The following is a 13,124-nucleotide window of genomic DNA, read 5'->3' as shown; positions in this document are numbered from 1 at the left end:
TGCATAAATGAATTCTGAAACACTGAAAAGAAAAATAAATTTTAAAAAGTAAGATAATATTTTATGGAAGAATAATATTTTTAATCAAGAATTGAGATTAATTCAGCTATGGAGGGGATTAAGTATGTTTATAAAGTGGTCCTTACTAACACGTTAATTTCTCCATTTTAGTAGTGGATTTTAATGTTATTTATTGAATTCAGTGTAACACTTCAGGAAAAAGGAGAGGAAAAGGTATTAATGTTTATTGTCTAAAATTGTTTAGGTATTTTATACAATTTATCATCTTTTCTCGAAGAAAAACTACAGATTAGAATTATTTCCTTTGTGTTATAAATTAAAAAACTAAAGTTTGAGAAGATCAGGCAACTTTCGCAAAGTCATGTAGCTAGGAAGGACAGGGATTTAAATCCAGTTCTCTGAATCCATAGCCAGTTTTATTTATTTTTATTTATTTATTTTTAAAGATTTTATTTATTTATTTGACAGAGATCGCAAGTAGTCAGAGAGGCAGGCAGAGAGAGAGAGGGGGAAGCAGGCTCCCTGCTGAGCAGAGAGCCTGATATGGAGCTCTATCCCAGGACCCTGGGATCATGACCTGAGCTGAAGACAGAGGCTTTAACCCACTGAGCCACGCAGGCACCCCCCCCATAGCCAGTGTTTTATTAAAATGATTTGGCTATGGGAGTGCATGGGTAGCTCAATGGGTTAAAGCCTCTGCCTTCGGCTTGGGTCGTGGTCCCAGTGTTGTGGGATCAAGCCCCATATCGGGCTCTCTGCTCAGCAGAGAGCCTGCTTCCTCCTCTCTCTCTGCCTACTTGTGATCTCTGTCAAATAAAAAAATAAAAACTTAAAACAAAAAATGATTTTGGCTGTGTAAGATTGTTTGTGTTATTTTTTATCATTACGTTGCAAGCTAGAAGGGACTTGTTAACATTTTAAAATTACATTTCACTTAATTTTATGTTTTTGCTATTTTTATAGTTATAATAGTTTTAAGTGTTACAATAATATGGCAAAATTTAAGTAAGTTTTCTTTTTTCTAATAATGATAGTCTGCTTCCTTGGATAAAATGATCAGAGTCACATTTGCTAGTGTAGGTTAGATTCTAAAATTCTTTTTAACTATTTTGATGGTCTAGAATCAGTGGGAAGATTCCAATAGTATAGTAACCTGATTCATGTAAAAGCACCTGAAATCACACCAAAATTGTAGTGTCTTGTTGCTGTTTATTTTTGTTAATATTTGGATGTATCTATCAATTCCTTCCAGAGTTTTAGAATAAAATTTTTCAAGCGGGGGCTTGTAAATTTTAGGAGTTATTGTAAACATCTTCTGTAGGGGAAAATGGTGGTTTTATCATCTTTTTTCTCGTCCGTCAGGGATGGTTTTAGTCTTGACAAATATGGTGAAGCATAGAAAATGAAATTCTCCAGTTGGTTGTTGCCATTTCAAAAGACCCAAGATAGGTGTGTTCCCCAATTTTTGGAGTGGTAATTGTACCCTTACACATCTCACACATTAAAATCACTTGAAGAATTTTAATTTTATGTTATTTTATTTAATAGCACCGTGCATTTTCATACTTGTGATTTTACTTTTCAAGGGGCTCAGATAAAGTTCTGAAAGGCTATAGACATGGCTTTATTACATTTTTCTTAAGGATGGGCAATTGTGGGAATAAGATCTGTTGCCGGCTCCTAGATCATCCTCTTCCTTCTTCTTCTTTTAGCTGGCTCCTCCTCATCTTTCAGGACTCAGCTGAGAAGTTACTTTCTGGGGAGCTTCCCTGATGTCCTAGACAAAGCTAAGTTTCCCTTCTGTGTAGTTCCTTGGCATTCTGTACTTTGATTATAAAACTAACTCATTCAACAATCAATGAATGACCTTAATTGTGCAGTCTTCTTAATAGCATCTAAATTATCTGAAGTTTTATTTATTTTTGTTTGTATTCATATTATTGTCTTGTTTTGCTTCTTTTGAAGTAGACCATGGCCAGTGAAATTCTGATTTATGATGGTCCTATTATAGAGCTAGGCTCTTAAAAGTTTACATTAGATGTTAAAATGTACACGGAAATACACATTCAACATAGAAATATAATTTTGATTGCTCTATGCAACCTCACAGAAATATATAGACATCATTTTTCTTCAGCAAAAATAGAGCACTTTACTTCTCACTTCTCTTTTAAAATGCTGTTTCTCAGGTTCAACATCAAAAGCAACCATCAGTTGACAGAGTTTATTCTACAAACTCAGTTGCTTTTGTAGTACTCGTTAAACCTGAAAGACACTCTCAACTGCCTGAGATGCATGTAAACAACTGTACATTAATGGGTTATGTTAGTACAGTTTAACTGGGCTATGTTCCAAAATATACAAACTTTGCATGTATATTTCCGTAGTATAAAAGTACTTTTCTGTTCGCCAGGGTAATTAGGAGACTGTACAAAGAAGTAGACAAATTACGAGAATTCATTGGAGTACACAATACCATAATGCTATGAATAGAAAGTTTGATTTACAGGGAAAGCTTGGAGCAGAGGTCTAGTGAAAATTGGCAAAACATTGACTGGCGGATGGTGAGGAGGACAAAATTATAAGCTGAAAATATCTGAAGGTGTTGGTGCCCACGAAGAGGAAAAATGCTGTTTATATTTTGGCATTTCCATTCATTCTTACACATTTTTAGAGATGCTTTCCAAGTCTTTTGCCCTCCAGTCCAGCTGCCAGCTGGATATTTTTAGTTGAATATCTTACTGTTATTGTTTCAAAAACAATATTTTTAAATCCCCTAAAAAATATTCTTTCACACATGGTTTGCCTGTTTGCCTCAGTAATGCTTTAATGCCCTAAGCTTTAGTGCTTCTAATGCCAGCACAGTGTTCGTAGTAGGAGCCCACATAACTCAAGAGTTACAGCTGATGTTTTTTCCTCCATGATCCATGTCCAATCGGTCCTTATGTCTTGTTGACTTTTTTTTTTTTTAAATGTATTTGAGAGGGAGAAGGAGACTGTGTGCTGAGCAGAGAGCCTGACATGGGGCTGGATCCCAGGACCCTGAGACCATAACCTGAGCCAAAGACGGATGCTTAACTGACTGAGCCACCCAGGCACCCCTTTCTTGTTGACTTTATCTTTATGTTTCTTTACTATCTATGAATATTCTCTGATTCTTTTCCTGAGCCACCATTTTAGTTTAGGTCACTGGATGCAGTATAACGGACTTCAGTATCTCCATATGTTCCCTTCCCTAAGCCATCTAGTCACCTTTAATTGTTACTTACATACTCTTAATCTCTTGAGGGATAGACATGGGGTTTTTAACATATGATGCATTCAATAAATATTTGCAGGTTCAGTGAACTAAAATTTTAATAGAATTTACAGAGGCAAAGGCTGAACTGAAAAAAAATTTTTTCCTCTTTGGAAAAAGTTGTGTGTTTGTATTTATGTATATACATACACACACAGTTAAGGAAGTGGATCCCTTGAAAGATTAGGATAGCTCCAGAAATAAAACACCAAAATACCTAAATCAGAGACTTTTTGACATTTTACAAATGGTATATGAGGAAAAGATCTAAGCAACTGCAAGCTCGAGGTGTTAATCTATAGCAGCACTGTTCAGTAGAAGGTTCTGCCATGTTGAAAATGCCCACATACCATAAGCCCTAGTTGCCTGTGGCTATAGAGCACTCGAAATACTGAGTGTAGCTGAGAAACTGAATTTTTAATTTTGTTTAATTTTAATTAATTTAAACTTAAATAGCCACATGCGGCTATATGCTACTGTTTTGGAAGCAGAGATTTATAGTCAGAAGCTTTCCTAAGGATTGTGGGAATTTATTGGGATTTGTGTATAGTGTTTGTTGAAGTCATCCTCAAGTTCCATGTGGTTTTGCTTTCTGATAGCACAGGAACCATTTTGATTTCAGTAAAAAACCCAGCCCAGCTCTGTAGACATTCTGTATCTGCTTTATATGACATCATTTCTCTTGTTCATTCATTCTAAAAATTTGCACTGGATGTCTGTGTGACAGACACTATTCTTGCTCATAGGGTTACACAAAAGTCCCTGTTTTCATGTAGCTTCTTTGTTAATAGAAGATACAGATGATAAAGAAATGGTTAAATAACATATAGTTTGTCAAGTAATGGAAATTTGAAGAAAAATAAATCAAGGGTCTACACGATTTCAGAAGCTCTTACTTCTAGGAGGGTCATTAGATAAGAGCTCTTCGAGGAGGCAACATTTAAGCAGAGACCTGAGGGAAAGGAATGGGCTACATAGATGGAGAGAGAGAAGGAGATTCTAAGCAGGGGTATCAGTACATGCCAGGTTCCCGAGAAGGGGATATTCTTAATATGCTTAAAGAGTATCAGGGATGATGCTGTAGTTTTTAGACTTGGAAATTAGGTGAATGAAGATGTAATTTACTATGATGGAAAAGTCTAAAGGCGGATAGTTGTGCTTGAGAAAAAGCAAGAATCTGGTTGTGGACACGTTAAATTTGAGATGTCTATTAGAATCCCAAGTGGAACTGTTGAGTAGTAGACTAAATTCAGAGGCGGAGATTAGAAACTGGCAGCAATCATCATTGAGATGATATTTAAAACCATGAGTCTGGATATAATTTCTTCAGGGGTAACTATAGATATAGAGGACTGGATTACTATAACATTTCAAGGTTGAGAAGATATGGAAGAGTCAACAAAAGAGACTGGGAAATGTGGCCAGAGAGGCAACAGAATCTGGAGGGCAACAGAATATGATGACTCAGAAGCCAAGTGAGTATCATTATTGAATGGGAGGGAATGGTCACGTCATGCTACTGAGAAGTCAAATAAGGTGAAGACTGAGAATTGAGTGTTGGTTGTAGTAACCCGGAGGTCATGAGTGGCCTTTATAAGTAAGGTAGGAAAAGAAAACATGACTGTTTTCCAGAAAAATCTTTTAATATGCAATCAAGAAGACTGGTGGAGTCTAGGGAACATTGTAAAAAAATGTCTGTGCTTTTTCCCTCAGATCATATGACCCATCAGATGATTCTGAATTCATCTTGGATAGTAGGAGGCATTTTTTCTCCAAGGTCTTCCTTCCACACCTCTGCCTCCTCTACAGTCCCCTCAGCCTCCTTAGTCCTCTGCTATCTTTGCATGTTCTGTTTGCCTCAGTTCCATTTTTCCGTTGATAGACCTGGTGATAAAGACTTGAGGATAAAACAAACTTTTCTATTATTAGAATTGACTATGATTATGACTATAATTTTTTTCCTGACAAAGTAAAACTCCCTTCTGTTATTAGTTTGGTTTTTAAGATTGCTATTTGCGTATTCCACATCCCATAATTCTAATCTCCCTTATCCTGATCTACATTTTTCCTGTAACATTTATTACCATCTAGTATATGTTCTAATTTACTTATTAACTGTGTTCTTTCTTTATTTTCTTTTCTGCTAAATATAAACCCCAAATGAGCAGTGCTTTGTTTCTGTTTCACTCACTGATATATCCTTAATGATTAGTGTAGTGCCTGAGTTGTAGTAGATGCTCAGGAAATTATTACTGAATAAATGAATGTTGTGGTCTCCAGGACTGGATGTGGGTTGTGCTGTGTTAGATGCATGTGAGGGAGGAGGTGTTATCATGCCACAATTAATATGTAGTATTAATTGATGCACCAAAAATTCCTTTGCCCCGATCACTTCCATTTTTATCAAAAAAAAAAAAAAAAAAAAGACCAAGGGTAACGCAAGCCATAGATAGTTGTGTATTAAATATTGAAGCCTAGGGAGAAATCAGGTCTTCTTCAGTTATACCTGGGAATCAGGAAAAATGAGCCTGCTGGCACAAATCTTTTTTCCAGTTCTTTTATGATCCAACTGAGGAGACATAGTGGGAAAATTGGTGGGAAAGTAATAGAGTATACTCACAGGCAGTTAGCAACCTCTAAAATATAGGGCTAGGATAATCAAAGATAGCTTGGCTCTGTCTTCATGAAAAGGGAAGAATCTCATGGAGACAGGGGAGTGGTGGAGTCTTATCTCTGTTCCTCCACATCTTTGAAGTCTACAGCTGCTACTTGTTCTTTGTTCCTTACTTTGTGCCTGCTTTTGGGGGGCCTTGAAGTGGTTTATCCTAGCACAGACTCCTAACTTCTGAGGTGTATAGCCAGAGTAGCCTGAATCTTGGTTGGCATTTTTGCTTGGCTGAGATCTACCCCATCTCAACTCCCTTAGCTTGTTTTCCTGTCATTCCACCCTGGAAATTGAAGTACCTACAGTCATGCTGTGAAACAAGTGTGATAATGTGTCTGAAACAGTTGCAGTTTTGTAAGAAAAAATTCAAGATTAAACATAAGAGTTATAAGAATGTTTTCAGGATTTACAATACACTGATTTAATATTTCTTTACCATTTTGGGTTGTAGTTTTATATATAATTTTTAAATTTTTTAACAGTTTTATTAAAGTACAACTGTACCATTGAACATAAAACTTACTCATTGTATATATAATATTTTAATGATTTTTATTTATTTGTTTTAGCGAGACAGAAAGAGAGAGCACATGCTCATGGAGAGGGCCAGAGGGGAGGAGATGGAAAAGGAGAGAATCCCAAGCAGATTACCTGCTGAGCATGCGCCCCCCTCTGCATCCCCACCCCCTGACTTGGGGCTTGATCCCAAGACCCTAAGACCATGACCTGAGGTGAAACCAAGAGTCAGATGCTCAACCCACTGAGCCACCTGGGTGCCCTGTATTTTTGTATCTATTTATTTTACAAAATTCAAAATTTGCTGAAAAGTTCTAAGTACAGCTGAAAACCTATGCCTCCTGAGCAATTTGATTTCCTAGAAACAAGGGCGTTCTATATAACCATAATAAACCTTCAAAATCAGAGACTGATGCATTGCTACTATAATTCTCATAGCCCATTCAGATGTCACCAATTGTTCCAGGAATGGTCTTTATAGCAAAAGGATTCACTTCACGCATTGTATTTAGTTGTCAGGTCTCAAGTTTTCTTCAATCTGGGGTAGTTTCTAAGTCTTTTGACTTTCATGATTTTGACATTTTTAAAGATTTCAATTTATTATATTATTTTTTTAATGACCCTCAGTTTGAGTTTGTCTGAAATCTCTGTATTAACTATCTCGCTTGCTTTTTTGTATATTTTTGATGATACTTGGCCTCTAGTGTCTCATGAACTGGGGAAAGACTGCCCCTCCCAAGATAGGCTAGTTCTTTTCTTTTCTTTTTTTTTGTATTATGTTATGTTAGTCACCATGCAGAACACTGTTAGTTTTTGATGCAGTGTTCCATGATTCATTATTTGGCTATAACACCCAATGCTCCATGCAATATGTGTCCCCCTTAATACCCATCATTGTACTAACCCATCCCTGCCCCCAACTCTCACTTTGATTCCTGGAGTCCATAGTCTCTCATGGTTCATATCCCTCTCTGATGCCCCACCCCTTCATTTTCCCCTTCCTTTTCCCAATGTCCTCCATGCTATTCCTTATGCTCCGCAAAAAGTGAAACCATATAATAATTGACTTTCTCTACTTGACTTATTTCACTTAGCATTATCTCCTCCAGTTCCTTCCATGTTGATGCAAATGTTGGGTATTTATCCTTTCTGAGGGATGAGTAATATTCCATTGTGTTTATGGACCCCATCCTCTTTATCTGTTCGTCTCTTGAAGGGCATCTCAGGTTTTTCCACAGTTTAGTTATTGTGGACATGGCTGCTATAAACATTGGGGTGCATGTGGCCCTTCTTTTCACTACATCTGTATCTTCGGGGTAAATACGCAGTAGTGCAATTGCAGGGTCATAAGGTAGCTCTATTTTTAATTTCTAAAGGAATCTCCACACTGTTTTCCAAAGCGGTTGCAGCAACTTGCATTCCCACCAACAGTGTAAGAGGGTTCCCCTTTCTCTACATCCTCTCCAACACTTGTTGTTTACTCTCTTGTTAATTTTGGCCATTCTAATTGATGTAAGGTGGTATCTTAATGTGGTTTTGATTTGAATTTCCCTGATGGCTAATGATGTTGAATAATTTTTTGTATGTCTGTTAGCCATGTCTTCTTTGGAGAAGTGTCTGTTCATGTCTTCTGCCCATTCTTTGACTTGATTATTTGTTTGAGAAGTTCTTTGTAGATCTTGGATACCAATCCTTTATCTGCTATGTCATTTACAAATATCTTCTCTCATTCCATGGGTTGCCTCTTTGTTTTGTTGACTGTTTCCTTTGCTGTGCAGAAGCTTTTGATCTTGATGAAGTCCCAAAAGTTCGTTTTGACTTTTGTTTCGCTGGCAGGGTAGGCCAATTCTTAGAGATAGCAAGCAATTTTCTCTGAGAGCATGTCTTTCATATGCAAACCAATCTATTCAGAGCCCTTACTACTAGGGTCCACCTCTTACAGAGAAACCACCTCTATCTTGCTCTCACACTTCAGGAAGCAATATACCTCTTCTCTAATCATTCCAGGGCCAACCAGGCACAAGACAACTAGGGATAGTCCCTCCATCCCAGAGTTTACTGAAAATTTTCCAACCAGTCAGCTCTAAACCTGTTTATCTTACCTTGCCTTACCTTCCTGGAAAAGACTATAGTAAAGGCACCTGCCCATGCTTTCTCCTTGCTCCTTCTGTCTCCTGCCCAACCCTGGTGCTTCCCTATGGATCCTGGCATGACACCTCCTCTTAGGAACTGTGAATAACACATTGTTGTGTGTGTGTGTGGTTTTTTTTTTCTGAGAGAGAGATAGGAAGAGAGCACCAGCAGGGAGGAGAAGGAGAAGCAGGCTCCTCACAGAGCAGGGAGCTGGACACTGAGCTTGATCCCAGGAGCCTGGGATCATGACCTGAGCCAAAGACAGATGCTTAACCATCCTTAACCAACTGAGCCACCCACATTCCCCAACATACTGTCTTTTAATGGCAATCATCTTTTGCTGTGTTGGCCTCACCATCCCTGAATAATGATAAAACCTATATTTAAAACAAACTCCTCATGATATTAGATTCAGATTATGTATTTTTCATAAGGATGTCACAGGAGTAATAACGTGTTCTTCTCACAGCATTCTATAGTCGGTGCACAATTTTGATTTGTCCCATTACTGATGATGTTTTCTTTGATTTCTTGATTAAGGTGGTGCCTGCCAATCTTCTCCATTGTAAAGTTACTTTTTTTTTTCCTCTTTGTAATTGCTAAGTGTTTTTTAGGAGGTATGTTGTAACTATGTAATATTTTGTTCTTCTTAAGCTTCATTAAGTCAAGACAATGGATCAGAAACAGAGGGGCATTTCTTTAATGTGGCACGGTCAGGTTACCGTAGGTGGAGTGTAACTGTCTCAAATGTGGTGGCCATTGATTTAAAAGAGATTGGCTTCTAGAGTGGCTGGGTGACTCAAGTTGGTCAAGCATCTGACTTCAGCTTGGGTCATGAGCTCAGGGTCCTGGGATCACCCCTGCATCCAGCTCCATGCTCAGCAGGGAGTCTGTTTGTCCCTCTGCTCCTTCCCCCTCTTGTGTTTATGCTCTCTCTCTCTCTCAAATAAATAAATAAAATCTTAAAAAAATAATAATAAAAGTAGATTGGCTACTAACACTACTGGATATAACTAGTTGTCTGACATGGCAGACCTCTTTGATTCATAGGGCCTACATTACCTCATGTGTACGTTAAGAGTATATATATTGGTTAGGATGCATTTGACAGCAATAATCAGAAAACTCTGACCTGTGTGGTTTAAACAACATGAACAATTTGCATCTACCATCAGAAGAAGTTAGTGGCTAGAAGACATCACTGGGAGCTGGTGTGTGTGTGTGTGTGTGTGTGTGTGTGTGTGTGTGTGTGTATTTTTCTTTCCCTACAATTTTCATTAGGCTTACTAGTATGTAGGCTGGAAGCCTTCATGGCCATAAAATGGAAGAAAAAGAATGAGATATCCTGTCACAATGTAACAACATCTAGTGGAATGGGGGACTTCGTCTTCCTATGTAATTATCATTATTATTAAGGAAGCATTTTCCAAAAGGCCCTGGCAGAATTCCTCTATCTAATTGCATAAAAATGTATCATGTGCCTATGTTGAAACCAGTCCCTGGCCAGAGAAATCACTAGGATTTACTCTTTGGAACTGGGTCTGAGGCTTCCCTGTCTTGAACTGGTGGAAGAGAGGATAGCAGATATGTGGGAAAAAAGGGGGAGAAAGGGGTTGAAAGGTGATGATTGTTGAGTAACAGCCAACAGTGTCTCCTGACATGTTATGATATGCTAAGGTACTTTCCAGCGTTCTCGTTTGCCATTCAGTTCTCCTGCGCGACATTCTAGTAAAGTCCTCAAGGGTAAGATATGGATTTCTTCACATATGGATCCAACTTTCACATATGAAAACTCAGCAAATATACATTGAAATAATGAACAATTAATAATTTCTTTAATCATTGTATCTTCTCATTTTTGTTGTGTTGGTGGTTGTAGATTTTTTTTAAATATTTTATTTATTCATTGGACAGACAGAGATTACAAGTAGACAGAGAAGCAGGCAGAGAGAGAGAGGAGGAAGCAGGCTCTCTGCTGAGCAAAGAGCCCAATGCAGGGCTCGATCTCAGGACCCTGAGACCATGACCTGAGCCGAAGGCAGAGGCTTAACCCACTGAGCCACCCAGGTGCCCCGGTGGTTGTAGATTTTTAAGAGTTCTCCTAAGGTATGGCCTTATCTAGTACACCCACCCACCTTCTCTTATACTCATGTTAGAATGATGAATTTATTTCATTGATGTATTTCACTTGAATAAAACATGTTGGACTTTTAAGCAGTGAAAACTACCTTCCCTTTCTTATGCATCTCTTCTAGTTGCTCAGGCCTAAATGCGGCGTATGAGTGCATTTTGCTGACTATGCCCTGGTCACATTCATCTTCCGCAGGATGTGGTGAATGAGTCTTGACCAATGTATCGCAGGTATCCACGGCGGCTATGAGTCAGTTTGGTCTGCACATCTACCAATGCTATCCACCTGCTGAAACAGTACATAGATCAGTGTGGTTAAACACAGAGATATTACAGTGCAGAAGGGATTAACTCACTCTTCTTTGCTTTGCACTTAGAAAGTATTGAATGTACTCAAGAAGAGCCATAACTGGTTTATAATTCTGGAAGTTGAGGAAAGTCAGTTCTTTAAGGCATTTACTTTTATTTATGTTAAGAAGCCTTTTTATTAGGAACATCAGCTTCCAGGCATAACTAGAATAAATGAGCTTTTTAGTTTGTTTGTTAATTGACAAACTGATGAGGGCTTTAAAGAATCACACACAAAGTGTAAAACTTTTAATTATATGAGACTCTGAAGTTGTTTATGTCTATTTAGAAATGATAAAGGCTGAATAATGTGATATTATAAAAATGTTCTACAGGAAATTAACAAGATATTTGCTTTGCCTGTGTTTTTTAGAGCCTGGTTCACAGGACTCTGCATCAGAATATATGAGTCCCTGTTTAAAGACCATTTCCTGTACTTTAAAAAACCTTAGATGATGCCTAAATGTTCCTGCCTTAGTTTACCTATATTCAAAGTAGAAACTTAAAGCAAATTCTTAGCTATTAGATTAAATTTATTATGACAGTAACTACAGAGAAATTTTAGGGAAAAGTTCTCTACCATAATTTTTCTATACAGTATATTTGAAGAGCATAGTAATATAATCTCTACTTATCCTAAATGTCCCTGCATATATGATTGTTATACTTCTCCTTCTGAAATTAGAAGGAACCTAAAGATGTTGATGAAGCAACCATATAGGAATTTGAGGATTTCGGTGGAACTTTTCTAGTGTTTATTTTCCTTATTTATCTATAGCATTTGAAATATCAACAAATCCTTCTTTAATAAGTAGTTCTAATTTCTTTAGTCATGTGATTCCACTCCGTTTTGGACATCCTCTTATCTTTATGATTGTTCTTCCTGTTCACCCTCTGAATGTTCTCTTTTTTCTACCTTATCCTTAAATAACACTGGTTTTTACATACTTCATCTTTCACATACTTGATCACTTGACATGCTCTCTGAAGATGATCTCACTTGGTCATAATGTTTCAGGTACCTTCTGTAAACCATTGGTCTTCAACTAATTAGCTCTTCTCACTGTTAAAATCACCAAATTTCACTCTAATTGTTGAAGACCTTCATTTCAGCCTCAGGAGAATGAGTTGTTCTCCCGAGCTCCAGATCCAAGGACATCCTTAATATCTCTACCTACATGTTTCATATATAATTCAAAGTCAACATATTTAAAAACTTTTCCCTTTCCTTAACCCCACCCAAACCGAATGTTCTACCTGTGTTTTTTGTTTCAGAGATGGTGACTACCATATTCTCATTTATCAGGCCAGCTACCCTGGTACATTTTCAAATTCTGATTTCTTCCACAGCCTTGCAACCAATAAATCAACAAATATCATTGATGTTTCTACCTTAACATTACTTCTTTAAATCCACTTTTTAAATCCATTTCTCTGCATTTCCATTGTCTCTGTTTTATTTGAGGCCACTAATGTCCTTTCCCTCGATCAATGCAAACTGTTATCTATTTGATCTTTCTGCTTCTATCCTGAGAGATCTTGATAGAGATCAGTTTGACCAAGACGCTTTCTTAACTAAAACACTTCACAGTCATAGCATAAAGCCTAAACACAGAAGGATGTGTAGAGTACATCATGTCCTGGCCCTGCTTCCCTATTCAGTCTCAAGTGCTGTCACTCCCTTCCTAATAATAGTCTAAGATCCAGACAAACAGAATCACTAGAGTTTACTCCAGATACCATGCATTTCTCCTCCTCTGAGCTTTTATTTAAGCTGTAATTCTACTTGTTTTACACTTGTCTCTTTATCCAGTACAGTCTTATTTACTGTTAAGGTATCAGCTGAAACATGATCTCTTGGGATACCAATATAGACGTTTTCTTCTGTTCCCAACCTAAGATTTTATTAGATATTTTTAAACACCCTATACTTAGTCTTTATATTAAATGTGTATCCCACTATATGAATGAGTGGCTTAGTGACCTTTTAGCTTATGACTCTGTTATAGCAAA

This window comes from Mustela nigripes, chromosome 3 (genome assembly GCF_022355385.1).
Source record: "Mustela nigripes isolate SB6536 chromosome 3, MUSNIG.SB6536, whole genome shotgun sequence".
In the NCBI taxonomy this organism is placed as follows: domain Eukaryota; kingdom Metazoa; phylum Chordata; class Mammalia; order Carnivora; family Mustelidae; genus Mustela; species Mustela nigripes.
This window is presented reverse-complemented; position numbering follows the sequence as displayed.